At 39.4% G+C, this 15,708-nt stretch overlaps 1 protein-coding gene and 1 pseudogene across 1 annotated transcript in view; both read left to right on the top strand.

The window, feature by feature from the left end:
• LOC102852426 overlaps positions 1-10,642 on the top strand; it is a 35,735-nt pseudogene extending 25,093 nt beyond the window's left edge.
• The window catches only part of SPATA5 (spermatogenesis associated 5), a 334,732-nt gene that overhangs the window by 257,494 nt on the left and 61,530 nt on the right, over positions 1-15,708 (top strand). The window lies entirely within an intron of this gene.

Here is a 15,708-nt window from a genome sequence, read left to right as displayed (position 1 = left end):
CCTCCCCCAGGTCCACTCCACCATGTAGCCATCGCTCTAGACTCCTGTCATGACAGAAATACCTAATCACATATCTCTTTTAAACAGTTTTCTTCCTCCTCCGTTTCAGTGCAGTATACATTATTTAACCCATCTTACTCAGTCTCTCCCCAACCCCAAGGTCATTCCCGTTGTACAACAGTGGCACCATGCAATATTTGTCCTTTTGTGACTGGGATATTTCACTCAGCATAATGTTCTCCAGAGTTAACCATTTTGAATAGCACACCTTTATTTTAAACCATGCTGTATTCCTTTACTTTGTTTGACAACAGCTTCTTGATCTAAGTATTCTCATTCTTCTCAGTGATAGCCATAACTTGTTAAACTCCCAGATAATTTGCTCTGCATATAGATTGAAAAGGTATGGAGATAGGAAGATAGGACACATCCATGGTGTGCACCTTTCCTGACTTTGAACCATGCACAGTTCCCTTGCTCTGTTCTGGTAACTGTCTCCTGGTCCAAGTATGGGTTTTACATAAGCACAAGCAAGTGTTCTGGGATTCCTATTCATCTTAGAGCTAGCCACAGTTTGTTGTGATCCACACAGTCAAATGCCTTTGCATAGTCACTGTAACGCAGATAGAGCCATTCCTCTGATATTCTACTTTCAGCTAAGATCCATCTAACATTGACTATAATGTCCCTAGTGCCACAGCCTCTTCTAAAATGTCTTGTACATCTTTACCCATAGTGCTGTTAAAGTCTATGGGGCTATAATATTGGGTACCAGCTCTTGGGAGAGAATCTAAAATTCTGTACACTTCCTGGTGCCTCTGTGGTAGCAAAAACCTTCCTGTTATCTATCGCCTGTGTCAAATCTTTGTCCAGGTAAGGGAGACTGAAGCCCAGGCACTTACCAGACAGTGACACTGGATACTGAAACTTGAGCGCACAGACTGTGCATTTGATCTGTTTTGAAGTTGCTAACACTAGTGAGTAGTATCACTTATGTATCTCCTTATGGTTTTCATCTGAATTTCCTAATCAAGAATGATGGTGAACATCTTTCCATATATTTTTTTGTCATTCATATATCTTCTTTGATGATGTATCTGTTCAAATCTTGTGACCATTTTTTGTGTGTTTGGTTGTTTTGTTTTCCCAGAGATGTTTGTTGAAGAGTATAAATATTTTAAATTTCTGTGAAGTACATTTCATCTTTTCCCCCCGCTTATAAATCAGGCTTTTAGTATCCTGTTTATAAACTCTTTGCCTAATTTAGAAAGGTTTTTCTCTACCATTATTCTCTAAACACTATACTTTTGGTTCTTCTTACATTTTGAACTTTAATTAATTTATTGCTAATTTTTATGTAGTGGCTACAGATGAATAACTAATGTTTCAATATCATTCAGTAAAAGACAATCTATTTCTTTCAAGTTGTCTTTCCATCATTATGAATTTGATCTTGAAAATAACAGAATTCTCTTGTCCCATAAGATATATTTTGATATTACAGTTAAAGCCCCAAATAAGATAAATATTTCTTTGTTAAAATTCTAATAATATGTTCTGCTTCTTAAAGTACACTTGTTGATTCAACATTTGTTCTTTCAGTACCTCTGGTGTGCCACCATTACGGATACTACAGTATCCTGAATGATACAGCGTAGTCTCTGTTCTCCTGAAGAATACATTCCAGACAAAATGATACAGAATAAACTAATTAATATATATTATCTCATTTGTTAAATAAGTATTATAGAAAAAATAAAGTAGGTAATAGGGGCAATTGGGGAATTGGTACTGCTGTTATATGTAGGTTGGTCAGAGGTTGTAATTGGTAAAATTATGACTAGATTGAAACTTGCAAAAAATTTAATGAGTGAGCCCATGAGTATATCTAGGATAGGAATATTCCTGCTAGTAGTACAGCAAGTACAACTGTCATAAATAGAAGTGTATAAACCACACCAACCTACTTCTACCTGTATAATAATAAATGTTAGTGGACACATAAGAAAAATTGTTTCTGAGAAACCTTATAAAAACTACCTCAAAATGAGTGATAACACATGTTATAGTCATGAAATCTCTTGGGTCACTAGAGAAAACATTTAGATAAAACTATCATTGTTGAATTATTTCCACTACCACTTTGTGTTGATTTCTTTGTATCTGAAGTTGAAGTTAGTGATATGTAGGAGATGGCTTTGGGGAGAAGAATGGACACTATCCTCTCATGTGTTTTACTTACTGCCTCTGAAAACCCACTGGAGGGTCAGCTATGTGCTGCTTCTGATAGCGCACAACAAAAAAACAATATGGCTTACTGAATGCAATTAATAAATTTTCGGAATGGCTTAAGTCCACTTTTAAATGTTCGTATTTTGAAATCAAGAAATTGTTGTTTTAGTTTGTAGGGAGTTGCACTGCTAATCCAAAGGCCTCAACTCTGACCATTCAAATCTACCTGAAGCTCTATAGGAAAAAGATGGACAGTCTTTTCAGAAATGCCCCGAAAAGTTAGCTATAAGTGGATTCCAACTCAGCAGCAGTGAGTTTGAGATTGAAATCAAACTTCAGGGAATATTATAATGCATATTGGCTAATACTACAATACAAATACATTGTTCGTATATTGTGGTAAATGAGTTCTTAAACTAACCCAACCAATCCACTTCACTAGTGACTCATAGTGAGCCTGTAGACGGTTTAGGATTGTCCTTTGGGGTTTTCAGTGCATTCCAGGTTTCTGGAAGCAGATAGCCTCATCTTCCTTATGTGGAATGTGCTTGATAGATTGCAACCATTGGTCTTTTGGTAGAATCCATTTTTATTTTCATCTCATTCCAGTGAGTGAATAACAGTATCTCATTATGGTTTAATCTGCTTTTAAAACTACAGCACAACTAGAGTTTTTTATGGATTTGTAAGGGTGTTAAATATGCATCAGTAACACTACTTTGGTCTACTTTGGATTACTTTAGACTAAGACTTGTCACAAGATGCTGGAATTTTTTTTCTTTTCTGAAAGTCAGTCAGAGGGAGTTCTGGTGGCCTATTGTCAAGAAACTGCACTGCCATCCCAAAGGTGCACAATTCTAATCCACCAGGTGCTCCGCTGGAGAAGGAGGGGCAATCTCCTCCTGTGCCCATCACATCTCATTCGACAGTACACAACAACAACAAGTCAGTCAATACTCTTACGGTTGTGTTCTCTTCTCTTGTTTTGTCAGTTCGTCTTATTTTGAGACTAGTTTTTTCAGAATATTTTTTAACAATGAGAAGCAGTATATTTAAATGATAGAGATTAAGAATGTAGTTTACCTTCCACCTCTAATTAATAGATGTTACTCTATGTAAGTGTCTCATATTTGATGGAATTGATTATAATACATGCTTCCTAGATTACAATACTTATAAAAGATCATTTTTATAAAGTGTTTAACATGTAATCACTCACTGAGTAGTAACTGTTAAATCATTATAATCATCACTTCTATAATCTCTATAAAGCAAGCTGAATACTTCCCAAAGTCACAGGAAATTTTACCAGGTGATATTCAGTGAATTACATATACAACAATACTACAAACGAAGCCAAGTAAGTATTTTTCCTCATGTCAACATCTGAGTAGACAAGATAGAAATGTATACACAATACCTTAAATTTCTCTTATTCTCTGTAGTACCCTGAAGGCATAATATACTCATTACACCGTCAGCCAGGAAATTAAAAGACGTATTATGATGGAAAAATCTGCTCTTAGGGACCTCTCCAGGGTACTGAAGAGAAATGGTGTCACTCTGGAGAATAAAGTGCACCTGATACACGCCATGGTCTTTACAGTCACTTGCTATGCATCATAGAGCTAGACAATGACGAGGGAAGATAGAAGGAGAATTGATGCCTTTGAGCTTTGGTACTGGAGAAGAGTATCGAATGTACCATGGACTGCTAAGAAAAGCAACAGGTTTATCCTAGAGAGGGTTAAACCAGTCTGCTCCTTGGAGGCAAGTATTTTGAGGCTTTGTCTGACATACTTTGGACATGTTATAAGGAGGGACCGGTCCTTGGAGAGGAATGTCATGCCTAGGAGGGTGGAGGAACAGCACAGAAGGGGAAGACCCTCCTGATATTGGTATTAATAGGTCGTCTTTGTATGCATTTGGATATTATCCTATCACTCACAATATTGTATGTCAATATGGATCTAGCAATGGTCCTTTTAATTACGAATGCGATCTCATTTTTTTCTCACCTTTTCATTTCCAGCATAGTAGTAGGTCATGTGATGGTCTCATTTAAAATGTCCCATGCCAATCCATTTTATTTCCCCAATGCTCATATGTCCTTGGTAAGGACTTTTTGCCTATGAAATTTCATATAGCTATAGATTTCCATATACATTTTACTTATTGACCAGTGCCTTGAACCTTATTCTGTAACCACTTGGTGAGAAACTATCTTAACCATCCTAAAAGCATTGTATCACATATCAGATAATGGGAGAACATTCTGTGCAAGTGTCAATGTTAAAGAATTTAGGATGTGTTTGTGAGAGGGGTGGGGGGAAGTGTAGGGAAAAGTCAGTGGCTTGGAGCATAGAGATCCTAATCCATATCAGTCAGTGAGTCAGGAAGAGCTGCATTTTATAGACTGCAAATATATAAATTACAGAGTACCCTTTTAATATATGATCTCCCTACAGCAAAGAGTCAACAAAAATTTTATTTGATATGTTAGTTCCATTATGATCTCCCTACAGCAAAGAGTCAACAAAAATTCTATTTGTTCCATTGTTACAATTCAAAGTTGATACTATCTTTTTTTAAATAAATTTCTTTTTCACTGGTTTACTTATAAACTTTGTATACATTGTTTTTAACAGTGGATCTTTCCCATTTCCTTTCCCCACCCACCCCTTGACATATCAAGTTGGAGGACACTTGATTTACCCACCCATCCTCAGCCCCTGCTCCCACCTTCCCCCCCTTGGATCCTCATTCTTGTTCTACAAGTATGGTCTTACACAGTATTTGTCCTGATGGAACTGAGTTAGTTCACTTAGCGTAATGATCTCCAGACCCTCCCAAGTTAGATGGTGATTTACAAATCACTGCTCCTGCATGCTGCGTTTTATTCTACCATGTGAATGTATGATAATTTTTTAATCTATTCAATTGTGGTTGGGCATTTGAGCTGTTTCCATTTTCTTGTGATGTTGAATTACACTGCTATAAACATTGGTGAACAAGTCCCAAGAAGACTATTAGTCTCCAGAAACCGTGGCTCAGCCCACTCCCAGCCTCTTCTGATTGAACTGCAGAATCCCCTGTGATATAGCTAGACAGCTATATTTAACCCAAAGTACCTGGATGACAGAACATGGAAGTCTGTTGCCTTCCAGAAACTGCAGCTAGGCCCCGCTTATCCTCTTCTTGTTGTTTTGTTGTTGTTGTTATGTGCCATTTAGTCGCTTGCGACTCATAGTGACCCTATGTACAACAGTCCTAAACTCTGTTCTGTCCTGTGCCAATCGCACTGTCTCTGACACTCCCATCCCGATTATCCCAGTCAATGAATCAGTCCACCTCACAGAGGGCCTTCCCCTCCTGCGCCATCCCTCCACCCTCCCAAGCATGATGTCCTTCTCCAAGGACCAGCCTCTCCTCACAATATGTCGAAAGTATGTTAGACGGAGCCTTGCCTTGCCTTGCCTCCAAGGAGCCACCCGGTTTAACCCTTTTCAGGACAAATCTGTTTCTTTTCCTAGCAGTCCATGGTATTCTCAATACTCTTCTCCAGCACCACAGTTGAAAGGCATCAATTCTCCTTCTATCCTCCTTGGTCATTGTCCAACTCTCTGATGCATAACAAGTGATTGCGAAGACCATGGCCTGTATCAGATGCACCTTAGTCTCCAGAGAGACACCATTGCTCTTCAGTACTTTGGAGAGGTCCCTAACAGCAGACTTTCCCATGGGAATACGTTTTTTAATTTTCTGGCTACTGGTGCCAAGAGTGTTGACTGTGAAGCTAAGCAAACTAAAGCTGTGTACAATCTCAATCTCTTCACCATCCATCCTGATGCTGCCAATTTGTTCAGTGGTGAGAATCTTTGTCTTCTTGACATTGAGCCTCAATCCATATTGGAGGCTGCAGTCCTCGACCCTCTGCAGCAGGTGCTTCAGGTCTCCTTCAGTTTCAGCAAGCAGGGTTGTGTCACCTGCATAACGCAGATTGTTGATAAATCGTCCACCAATCTTGACCCCACATTTCTCCTCATAGAGCCCAGCCTCCCGGATAATCTGTTCTGCATATAGGTTGAAAAGGTATGGAGATAGGATGCATCCCTGGCGTACACCCTTCCCAATTTTGAACCATGCAGTGTTCCCTTACTCTGTTCTGGCGACTGCCTCCTGATCCAAGTATAGGTTTCGCATTAGAACGATCAAGTGTTCTGGGATTCCCATTCTTCTCAGAGTCAACCATAGTTTGTTATGATCCACACAGTCAAATGTCTTTGCATAGTCAATGAAACACAGGTAGACATTCCTCTGGTATTCCCTGCTTTCAGCTAAGATCCATCTAACATCAGCTACAATATCCCTAGTACCACGACCCCTTCTAAACCTAGCCTGGACTTCTGGTAGTTCTCTGCTGATTTGCAGAGAGCCTCTTCTTGTACTCTAGAATATATGCTTAGGAAAAGCTTAAGTCATTTAATGTTTTCACTAAGATTAATAATTTTCCTTACTGGGTCCAAGTGGGTATTAAAAACACATACTGATCTTAAAATCTTGCTACCTACCGTATGTCACTGAAAGCATTTTGTTGACCTGCTTCATAGGTTATATAAAGTAACCCTGTGTTTTTCAGGGTGCCACATTGTAATTTTATGATGCTGTAAGCAAGAACTGCTATCTTTGTACATAGCAAATTGAAAACATTGAAAATATACCCTCAAAACTATTGTTTTTCATGGAGAACCTTGTTACCATCTAGTTGCTTGTGACTCACAGGGACCCTAGGCACAGCAGCTCTGAACCCTGCTCTATCCTGAGCCAACCTTATCATGTCTGACACACCAACTCCCATTACCCTAGTCACTCAATCAATCCATCTCATAAGGGTTTTCCTCTCTTGTGCTGTCTCTCCACCTTCTCAACCATTATGCCCCTCTCCAAGGACTGGTCCCTCCTTGCAGCATGCCCAATGTATGTAAGACTAAGCTTCAGAATCCTTGCTTCCAAGGAGCAGCCTGGTTTCATCCTCTCTAGGGCGAACATGTTTGTTCTCCTAGCACTCCATGGTAGATTGAATACTCCAGCACCATACCTCAGAACCCTATGTAAACATAGATAAAGCCTGGAAGAAAATTCTTTTATAATATTTAACTTCCCTCCTTCCATGTTCTAGAATACTAAACTGTTTATTAACTTCCCTCCACACCAACCAAAGAAAAGTTAATCCTATTTTGCCTCAAGGAGTATTTATTATTTTGATGACTCTCAGTAGTTTGTTCAGACATTATAACAAGATGACTCTGTCATGTCAGAGAAGCTCTTTGTGAATGTGCCCATGGGACATTTTTGCTTATCATCTCTGGTTCCTTAACTTATGAACCATATAAAGTCAGTAAATCTGGATAATTTTAATATTCTAAAATAAGTAATATGGAAGCCTTTACTACTTATTGACTGCATGGCTTTTGTTTTAAACTTCATCTTATGTATAAAGAGGAAAATACTAGTCAGTGTAAATTTTGGTTCTGTTACATGTTCCATCTTCTTTCTCATTTATTAGGTCCACTCTTGACTTTACAATACCTTGAGTGAATGACTTTTTCCAGGGCCATGGAGTCAGAATTCTCATAAATTCTTAACAAAAGCAGGGCTATCAGACAAGTGGAAAGGAGTGGACAGAAGCATGGATGTTGACAGAAAAGTCACCATAATGATTTTAAGGGTTGTTGGCAATGTCCAGAACTTTGTAGCTATTTTAAGATGTCTTTAGTTTTACTCATCACTGAAAACTCCAACTCTTGTTTCTGGAAAGAGAAATCTCTTTTTCCATTCATTGGTCTGAACAGTTTTATTTTTAGTACTGTCCAGAGGAGGAATTCATTTGGTTTTTCATTTTGTTTTGCTTTTTAAGGAGGAAACTTTACTAAGCTGTTTGAAGTGAATGATGTTTTATTTAAGTCTGTGTGTGGAGGATGGATTGAGTGTGTCTGTATACCATAACCTATCGGCCTACTCCCAGGTGTTTAGGACTGTTTTATTCCCCACTGTTCCTAGAGCCGAACATGGTTTTGTCCTTTTAGGGTGACAGAGTACTTTTGAGGATATCATGTAGTCCTTTATCATTATTGAATTGTTTTGATGTTACTGTTTTCTCTTCATTTACTTAAGACTAAGAAATTCAGCCATTTCAGAATTATTTACTGAGAATGAAATTATTCACAGCTATTACTCCTTGTGTCATCAGCAGTTTCCTGGGATTTAAGATCTAATGTGAGTTGATATTACCAAACTGCTTCTGCCCAAGATAATGAAATTTGAAATTCTGTGTTTCAGGAGGATTGCATCATGTGCATGCTCTTGAGGAATTTTGTTTAAAGTATTTCCTTTTCAAAATGAGCAAGTAGAGAAGCAGCAGTCCTCTCAGGCAAGAATGGTGTGCTAGGAATTTTAGTTTATAGTTTTGTGGGATTTTTTTTAACCATTTCCCTTCTAACAGTATATAGGGAGTTCTGGTGGTCTAGTGACTAAGAAGTTGTGTTTGCCTCTGGTGTTTTTTTTTTATAAATGAGTGTAAAGATAGCTACTTCCAAATGTTATGATGAGATCAGATTACCGTAATAAAGAATGTATTGAAATTAAGATCACTTTAAGTATTTTAGAACTTTGAACTCTGCTTCTTATATGTGGCTGTTGTCAATAATTTAACTTCAGCGTCAATGAATACAGGAGTTCAGGAATGGAGAAAACATTTTTTTATACTAGTGTCCTCTGGTTTTATAATTATTTTAGAGCCAAACTAAGAAAGACATATTTTTCCCCTGATACATACTTTGTCTTATCTTTGTGATTGACAAAGAAGGGACCTTGGCTTTTATTTACAACATGCTATCCACTTTATTTTTTATTTTGAATATTTAATAAAAGGTATGTCTATATAGTGCTTGAGTGTAGATCCAAAATGACACTGCCAGAGTTCCCATTTCAACTTTATGACGTTTAGCAAGTTATGTAGCCTTTCTGTTTCTCAGTATTATTATATGTAATGTGAGGCAAATGATAATCTGTATCATAGATCAGAAAATAAAAAGGGAGAACTTTCTTGCCATTCCTCAAGCTAATAGGATTGAAAAACAAATTCAGACTTTGAGTTGTAATACTGAGACGTATTATAGACAAACTTTTGAATGATCCAGAAATCATCAAAAGAAGATGGAAAGAATCACCATACCAAAAAGAATTGACTGACAAGGAGTCATCTCATAAAATAACATATAATTAAGAACCAGTGGTAAAAAGGAAGGCATTCAAGCTCTGCTGAGTGCATTGTCAAAGCATAGGCCCTAGCTCTCTGCCCCTCATCGATTGAGAGATGGCCCTCTCTTGTCATGCAACCTCAGCTGCCTTCCTGAGATGCAGTGGTGAAGGTCGGAGTAAATGGATTAGGCCACATTGGACACCTGATCACCAGGGCTGCTTTTAACTCTGACAGAGTGGATGTTCTTGCCATCAATGACACCTTTATTGACCTCACTACTTGGTTTATATGCCCCAGCATATTTCCAGCCATTGCAAGTTCAATGGCACTGTCAAGGCTGAGAATGGGATGTTGGTCATCAATGGGAAAGCCATAACTATCTTCCAGGAGGGAGTTCCCACCAACATCAAGTGGGACAATGCTGGTGCCAAGTTTGTTGTAGAGGTCCCCCCCACCCCCCGTTGTCTTCACAACCTAGAAGAACGCTAGGGCTCCCTTAAAGCATGATGCCAAATAAATGGGTGATCATCTCTCCTCCTTCAGCTCATTCCTCCATGCTTGTGATGGGCATGAACCATAACAAGTATGTCAGTTCTCAAGATTGTCAGCATTGTCTATTGCAGTAACAACTGCTTGCCCCCCCTGGCCAACGTCATCCATGACAACTTTGACATCGAGAGGGATTCATGACCACAGTCCATGCCATCACTGCTACACAGAAGACTGAGAATGGCCTCTCCAAAAAGCCATGCCATGAAGGCTATGGAGCACCCGCATCTACTTGTGCTTCCAAGGCACAAGTAGGTCATTCGTGTGCTGAATGAGAAACTTACTGGCATGGCTTTCCGTGTCCCCATACCCAGTGTGTCAGTTGTGGATCTGACCTGCCTAGAGAAAGCTTCCATATATTATAACATCAAGAAAGTAGTAAAGTAGGTATCAGAAGGGCCCCTAAAGGGCATCTCCATCTACACTGAAGACCAGATTGTCTCTTGTGACTTTAACAGTGACATCTACTCTTCCACCTTTGCTAGGGCTGGCATTGCCCTGAATGGCCACTTTGTCAAACTCATTTCCTGGTATGACAGTGAATTTGGCTACAGCAACTGGGTGGTCAAACAAATGGTTCACATGTTCTCCAAAGAATAGGAGCCGCCTTAGACCACCAGCTCAAGCAATAGCAATAGGAGAGAGAGAGGGAGAGAAGAGAGAGACTGACCCTCAGATGCTGGGGATTCCTTGTCCCAATTCGATTCCTCACACAAACTGAAATCTCACATCCTGGACACAATTTTTACCCAGTCCCCCTGAGAAATGGGAGGGATTTGAGAGCCATCTTGTCATAAAGTATCAATAAAGTATTCTATACTCATCAAAACAAACAAACATGGGCCCTAGGAATTGATGGAATACTGATTTACATATTCCAAAAACAGATGCAGCCCTGAATGTGCTCACCCAACTGCGGCAAGAAATCTAGAAATCAACTGACTGAAAGAGAGTAATATTTTTTCCCTTACCCCAAAAAAGGTTATCCAAGAGAATAAGGAAGTTATCAAATAATATCATATGCCAGAAATATCTAGCTGAATATTATTCAGAAATTACTAGAACAATACATTTGACAGAGAACTGCCAGAAATTCAACCTGGACTCAAAAGAGGCCATGGCACTAGAGATAATTTTGCTGTTGGATGGACCTTGGCAGAAAGCAGAGACTATCAAAGGATGTCTTTGTGTTTCATTGACTATGGAAAACCATTTGATGGTGTGGATCTCAACGAATTATGGCTAACTTAAAAAGAATGACAATCTCAGAACATTTAATGGTGCTCTTGCAAAACCCATACCTAGACCAAGAGGCAGGTATGCAAATAGAGCAAGGGAACACTGTTATTGTTGTTGTTATGTGCCATCAAGCCGCTTGTGACTCATAGCGACCCTATGTACAACATCCTTAAACTCTGCTCTGTCCTGTGCCAATCACACTGTCTCCGAAACACCCATACCGATTGACCCAAGTCACTGAATCAATCCATCTCATAGAGGGCCTTCCCTTTCTGCGCTGTCCCTCCTCCCTACCAAGCATGATGTCCCTCCCCAAGGACCTGTCCCTCCTTGCAACATGTCCAATGTATGTTAGACAGAGCCTCAGAATCCTTGTCTCCAGGGAGCAGCCCAGTTTGACCCTTTCCAGGATGAATCTGTTTTTTGTTTTCCTAGCAGTCCATGGTACACTCAGTACTCTTCTCCAGCACCACGGCTCAAAGGCAGCAATTCTCCTTCTATCCTCCTTAGTCATTGTCCAACTCTCTGATGCATAAAAAGTGATTGCAAAGACCATGGCCTGTATCAGACACACCTTAGTCTCCAAAGAGACACCATTGCTCCTCAGTACTTTGGAGAGGTCCCTAACAGCAGAATTTACCATGGCAAATACGTCTGTACGTCTTCTATCAGGAGGGACCGGTACTTGGGACAAAGACATCCTACTGGGAAAGGTCAGAGAAAGAGAGGAAAATCCTCAAGCTGGACTGACACGTGCCTGTAACAGTAGGCTGAGACTAGAACCTGATGTTCTTGGGGTTGGTCAAGTGGCAGTCAGCTCAAGGGTACAACTACAATAACATTCTTGTTCAAACAAACCTGTAAATATTTCTATCATAACCCCTATTATTTACCTAAAAGAAGTCGTTTCCCCCATGTTCAGTTTTCAAACCCCATGTTTTTTAATACATTAATGAAAATCAGTAACAAAAAAAAAAATACGTCTTCTAATTTCCTGGCTGCTGGTGCCGAGAGTGTTGACTGTGGAGCCAAGCAAACTGAAGCTGTGAACAATCTCAATCTCTTCACCATCCACCCTGATGCTGCCAGTTGGCCCAGTGGTGAGAATCTTTGTCTTCTTGACATTGAGCCTCAATCCATATTGGAAGCTGCAGTCCTTGACCCTCTGCAGCAAGTGCTTCAGGTCCTCCTCAGTTTCAGCAAGCAGGGTTGTATCATCTGCATATTGCAGATTGTTGGTTTAAAATCAGGATAGCTGTGTGTAAGGGATGTATCTTTTCTTCATACCTATTATATCTGTGTGCAGAGAAAATAATTTGAGAAGCTCAAGTATGTGAAGAAGAATGTGGCATCAAATTCAGAGGATACCCAACATCTTCACCAGGGAGACACTCTAAGTCTCTTCCATCCTACACAAGGCTAGTGTACAGTTCTTAGAGCTACAGTTACAAGCCTCCTTCCTCGAGTCATTCAACAATATCCTGCTATAAAAAGACCTTTGCATAAGATTTTTCTTCACAGGGCACTTTCAGGCCTCTATCCTGTATAGAAAGTGTTTTAGTTCTGCTTTAAAGCCTGCTACCACTGTCTCTTAACATCTTGAGCTGTCTTCGGTGTTACAGTTATGTCTTCCAAATCTAAGAAGTTCTCAACTCTGGGGTCTCTAGTCCTGCGTCTAAAGGACAAGTTCCATTCCAGACAATTTTTATGCTAATGAGATTCCCAATGTGTTCTACATGATTATAGTTTATATCATCAGAGTCCTTGTTTGTTACAGGGTTAGTTACCTGGATCACTAACTGACCAGTCTTCTCACTGGACCATAAACCACCAAATTTGCAGTCCCAGCAAGTCATTTTGTGGGATTACAAACCCTTGGCTAGAACTGTCATAGAAAAGTGATTCATTGTTCCACAGAAACTTAGATGTGATTTGGTTCTTTGAAATACATACACAGGACCATGAATTTTGTTACATGCTGCATCTTATATAGGTGATCTGGTAGTGTAGTCTGTAGGGTGGTGTACTGCTAACCCAGAGGTACTGTGGTGGTTTGAATCCACCAGCCACTTTTGGAAGAAAGATGTCATTCTCTTTCAATGCAATTTATAACCTCTGAAAGTCCACTGGCGTTCCGGCTCTATAACAATGAGTTTATTTGGTTTTTTTATTTGTTTTATTATTATTATTATTACTAAATTTTAATGAAAATTTACCGAAACTTTGGATTTCCATTCATTCACTGTAGCACTTTCCCCCTGCCCACCCACCCCCTCCCAGTTTGCTCTTTTCTTTGAAAAGTAAAATTCTTTCATTGTTAAACAATTGCTATCTAAATTCAACTCAACTTATATCAGATGAGTTCCAGCTCCTCCACTGGGTTTCTAAGGCTGTAAATCACAAGAGGAGGAGACTGCCCATGTTTCTCCTTTTGGAGTCACTGGTGCATTCAAACCACCAGACACTTAGCTTTTGAGGTAGCAGCCCAGCTCTCTATGGACTACTCAACCAGAGCTCCCTGACATGTCTAAAAGATACATGTTGTTGTTATGGGCCATCAGGTTGGAACCAGTCCATAGCTGACCCTCTAGCTGGTTTTCAGAGACAGTCAATTGCACAAGATGAGATTGCCCATCTTTCACCCAAGGACTCAAACTGTAAGCTGGTGGATTCAAACTGTAAGCCTTTGAGTTGGAAGCCTAACTCCTTGCCACAAAGCCACGAGTAATATTAGAAGTTTGTAGTCTTGACTTTTCTCTATTTTACTTTTTAACTTAATTTGTATTTTGTGTGTTTTAAAATATACACCAGTAGCCAGGAAATTAAGACTTATTGCCATGGGAAAGTCTGCTGTTAGGGGCCTCTCCAAAGTACTGAAGAGCAGTGATGTCTCTCTGGTACAGGCCAGTGTCTTTGCAATCACTTGCTATGCATCAGAGAGTTGGACAGTGACTAAGGAGGATAAAAGGAGAATTGAGGCCTTTAAGCTGTGGTGCTGGAAAAGAGTATTGAGTGTACCTTGGACTGCTAGGAAAATAAACAGATTCATCCTGGAAAGGGTTAAACCAAGTAGCTTTTTGGAGGCAAGGATTCTGAGGCGCCATCTAACATACTTTGGACTTGTTGTAAGGAAAGACTGTTCCTTGGAGAGGGACATCATGCTTGTGAGGGTGAAGGGATAGCACAGGAGGGGAAGACCCTCTATGAGGTGGATTGATTCAGTGACTGGGTTAATCTGGATGGAAGTGTCAGAGACAGTGCGATTGGCACAGGACAGAGCAGAGTTTAGGTCAATTATATATAGGGTCGCTATGAGTCTCAAGCAACTCAACTGTGCATAACAATACAAAAATGTAGTACACTCTCAGTAAATATAGCAAAGTATACAAATTACTTTTGTTATTATGGATATATGATCAAAACATTGAATTCATTGTGCTGGGAGGCCATTTTGGATATCTGACTTAGTTGTCAATCTCAGTTGTCTATCGTGGACTAGCTAAATATGTGCTGAAGAAGCTAGTTAAACTTAACTCCAGAGGGTTTGGAAAGGCCCTTCAGTTGTCCTTGCTAAAGATAAACACAAAGTGGTATCTTATTCTACAGACTTTGATGTGGCTAAATAATGAGATGTCTGAAAGCCCTAAAATCAATCGTTTCTTAGTACTTATATTTGTACCTGACTATATACGAGACTTCTGGTGTTGTCAGTACCCAGGACCACAAAGACACATTCTCACAGGAAAACATTTTCTGCTTAAATTTAATGTTTAATGGCAGTGCAACTTAGCATTTTCTGACAGACTTTAAACTTTTGTTTTTAAATATCACTGCCTCCTTGGAAGTAGTATTACTAGGTTTGAGAGCTGATTGTTTTGTTTTCGTTTTATTTCATTTTGTTACCTACTCAGAAAATGAGAAATCCAATTAAAAAATAAATTAAATCCTCTCATTGAAATGGATTATTTTAATCCAGGTATCAGTATCAGTATTTGGAAGTAACTCCCAATAGATTTATTTCTGCATAGCAAGTTCTCTGAATTATGTCTTAGGATGCAAATATTTTGGGATAAATGATTCCTTAATCTCTTTTGGTGAGTAGAGTCTTCAAAATCTTACTGATAAAATACACATGCAAAATTTTTGCATGCATACAAAATTTGGTCTAAAATTTTAGGAGTTCAAAAATAGATTCCCTAATCTTATCAAAAAGACCTTTAACACCCTGCTCTCAAGGCAGTCACTTCTAACCTGTTGTGGTGGTGTACCACATTGTCAGAAATGAACCACAACTGACCTTTTGACAAGTTTTCATGATCATTAATAGCACAGGAGAAGATTGTTCATCTTTCTCCTACGGAGCAGCTAGCAGCCTCAAACTACATGCCTTTGGCATTACAGCATAGTTTCTTGCCACTTGGCTACCA

This window comes from Elephantulus edwardii, unplaced genomic scaffold (genome assembly GCF_000299155.1).
Source record: "Elephantulus edwardii isolate Elephantulus edwardi_28Jun2011 unplaced genomic scaffold, EleEdw1.0 scaffold00012, whole genome shotgun sequence".
Classification (NCBI taxonomy): domain Eukaryota; kingdom Metazoa; phylum Chordata; class Mammalia; order Macroscelidea; family Macroscelididae; genus Elephantulus; species Elephantulus edwardii.
This window is presented reverse-complemented; position numbering and strand designations above follow the sequence as displayed.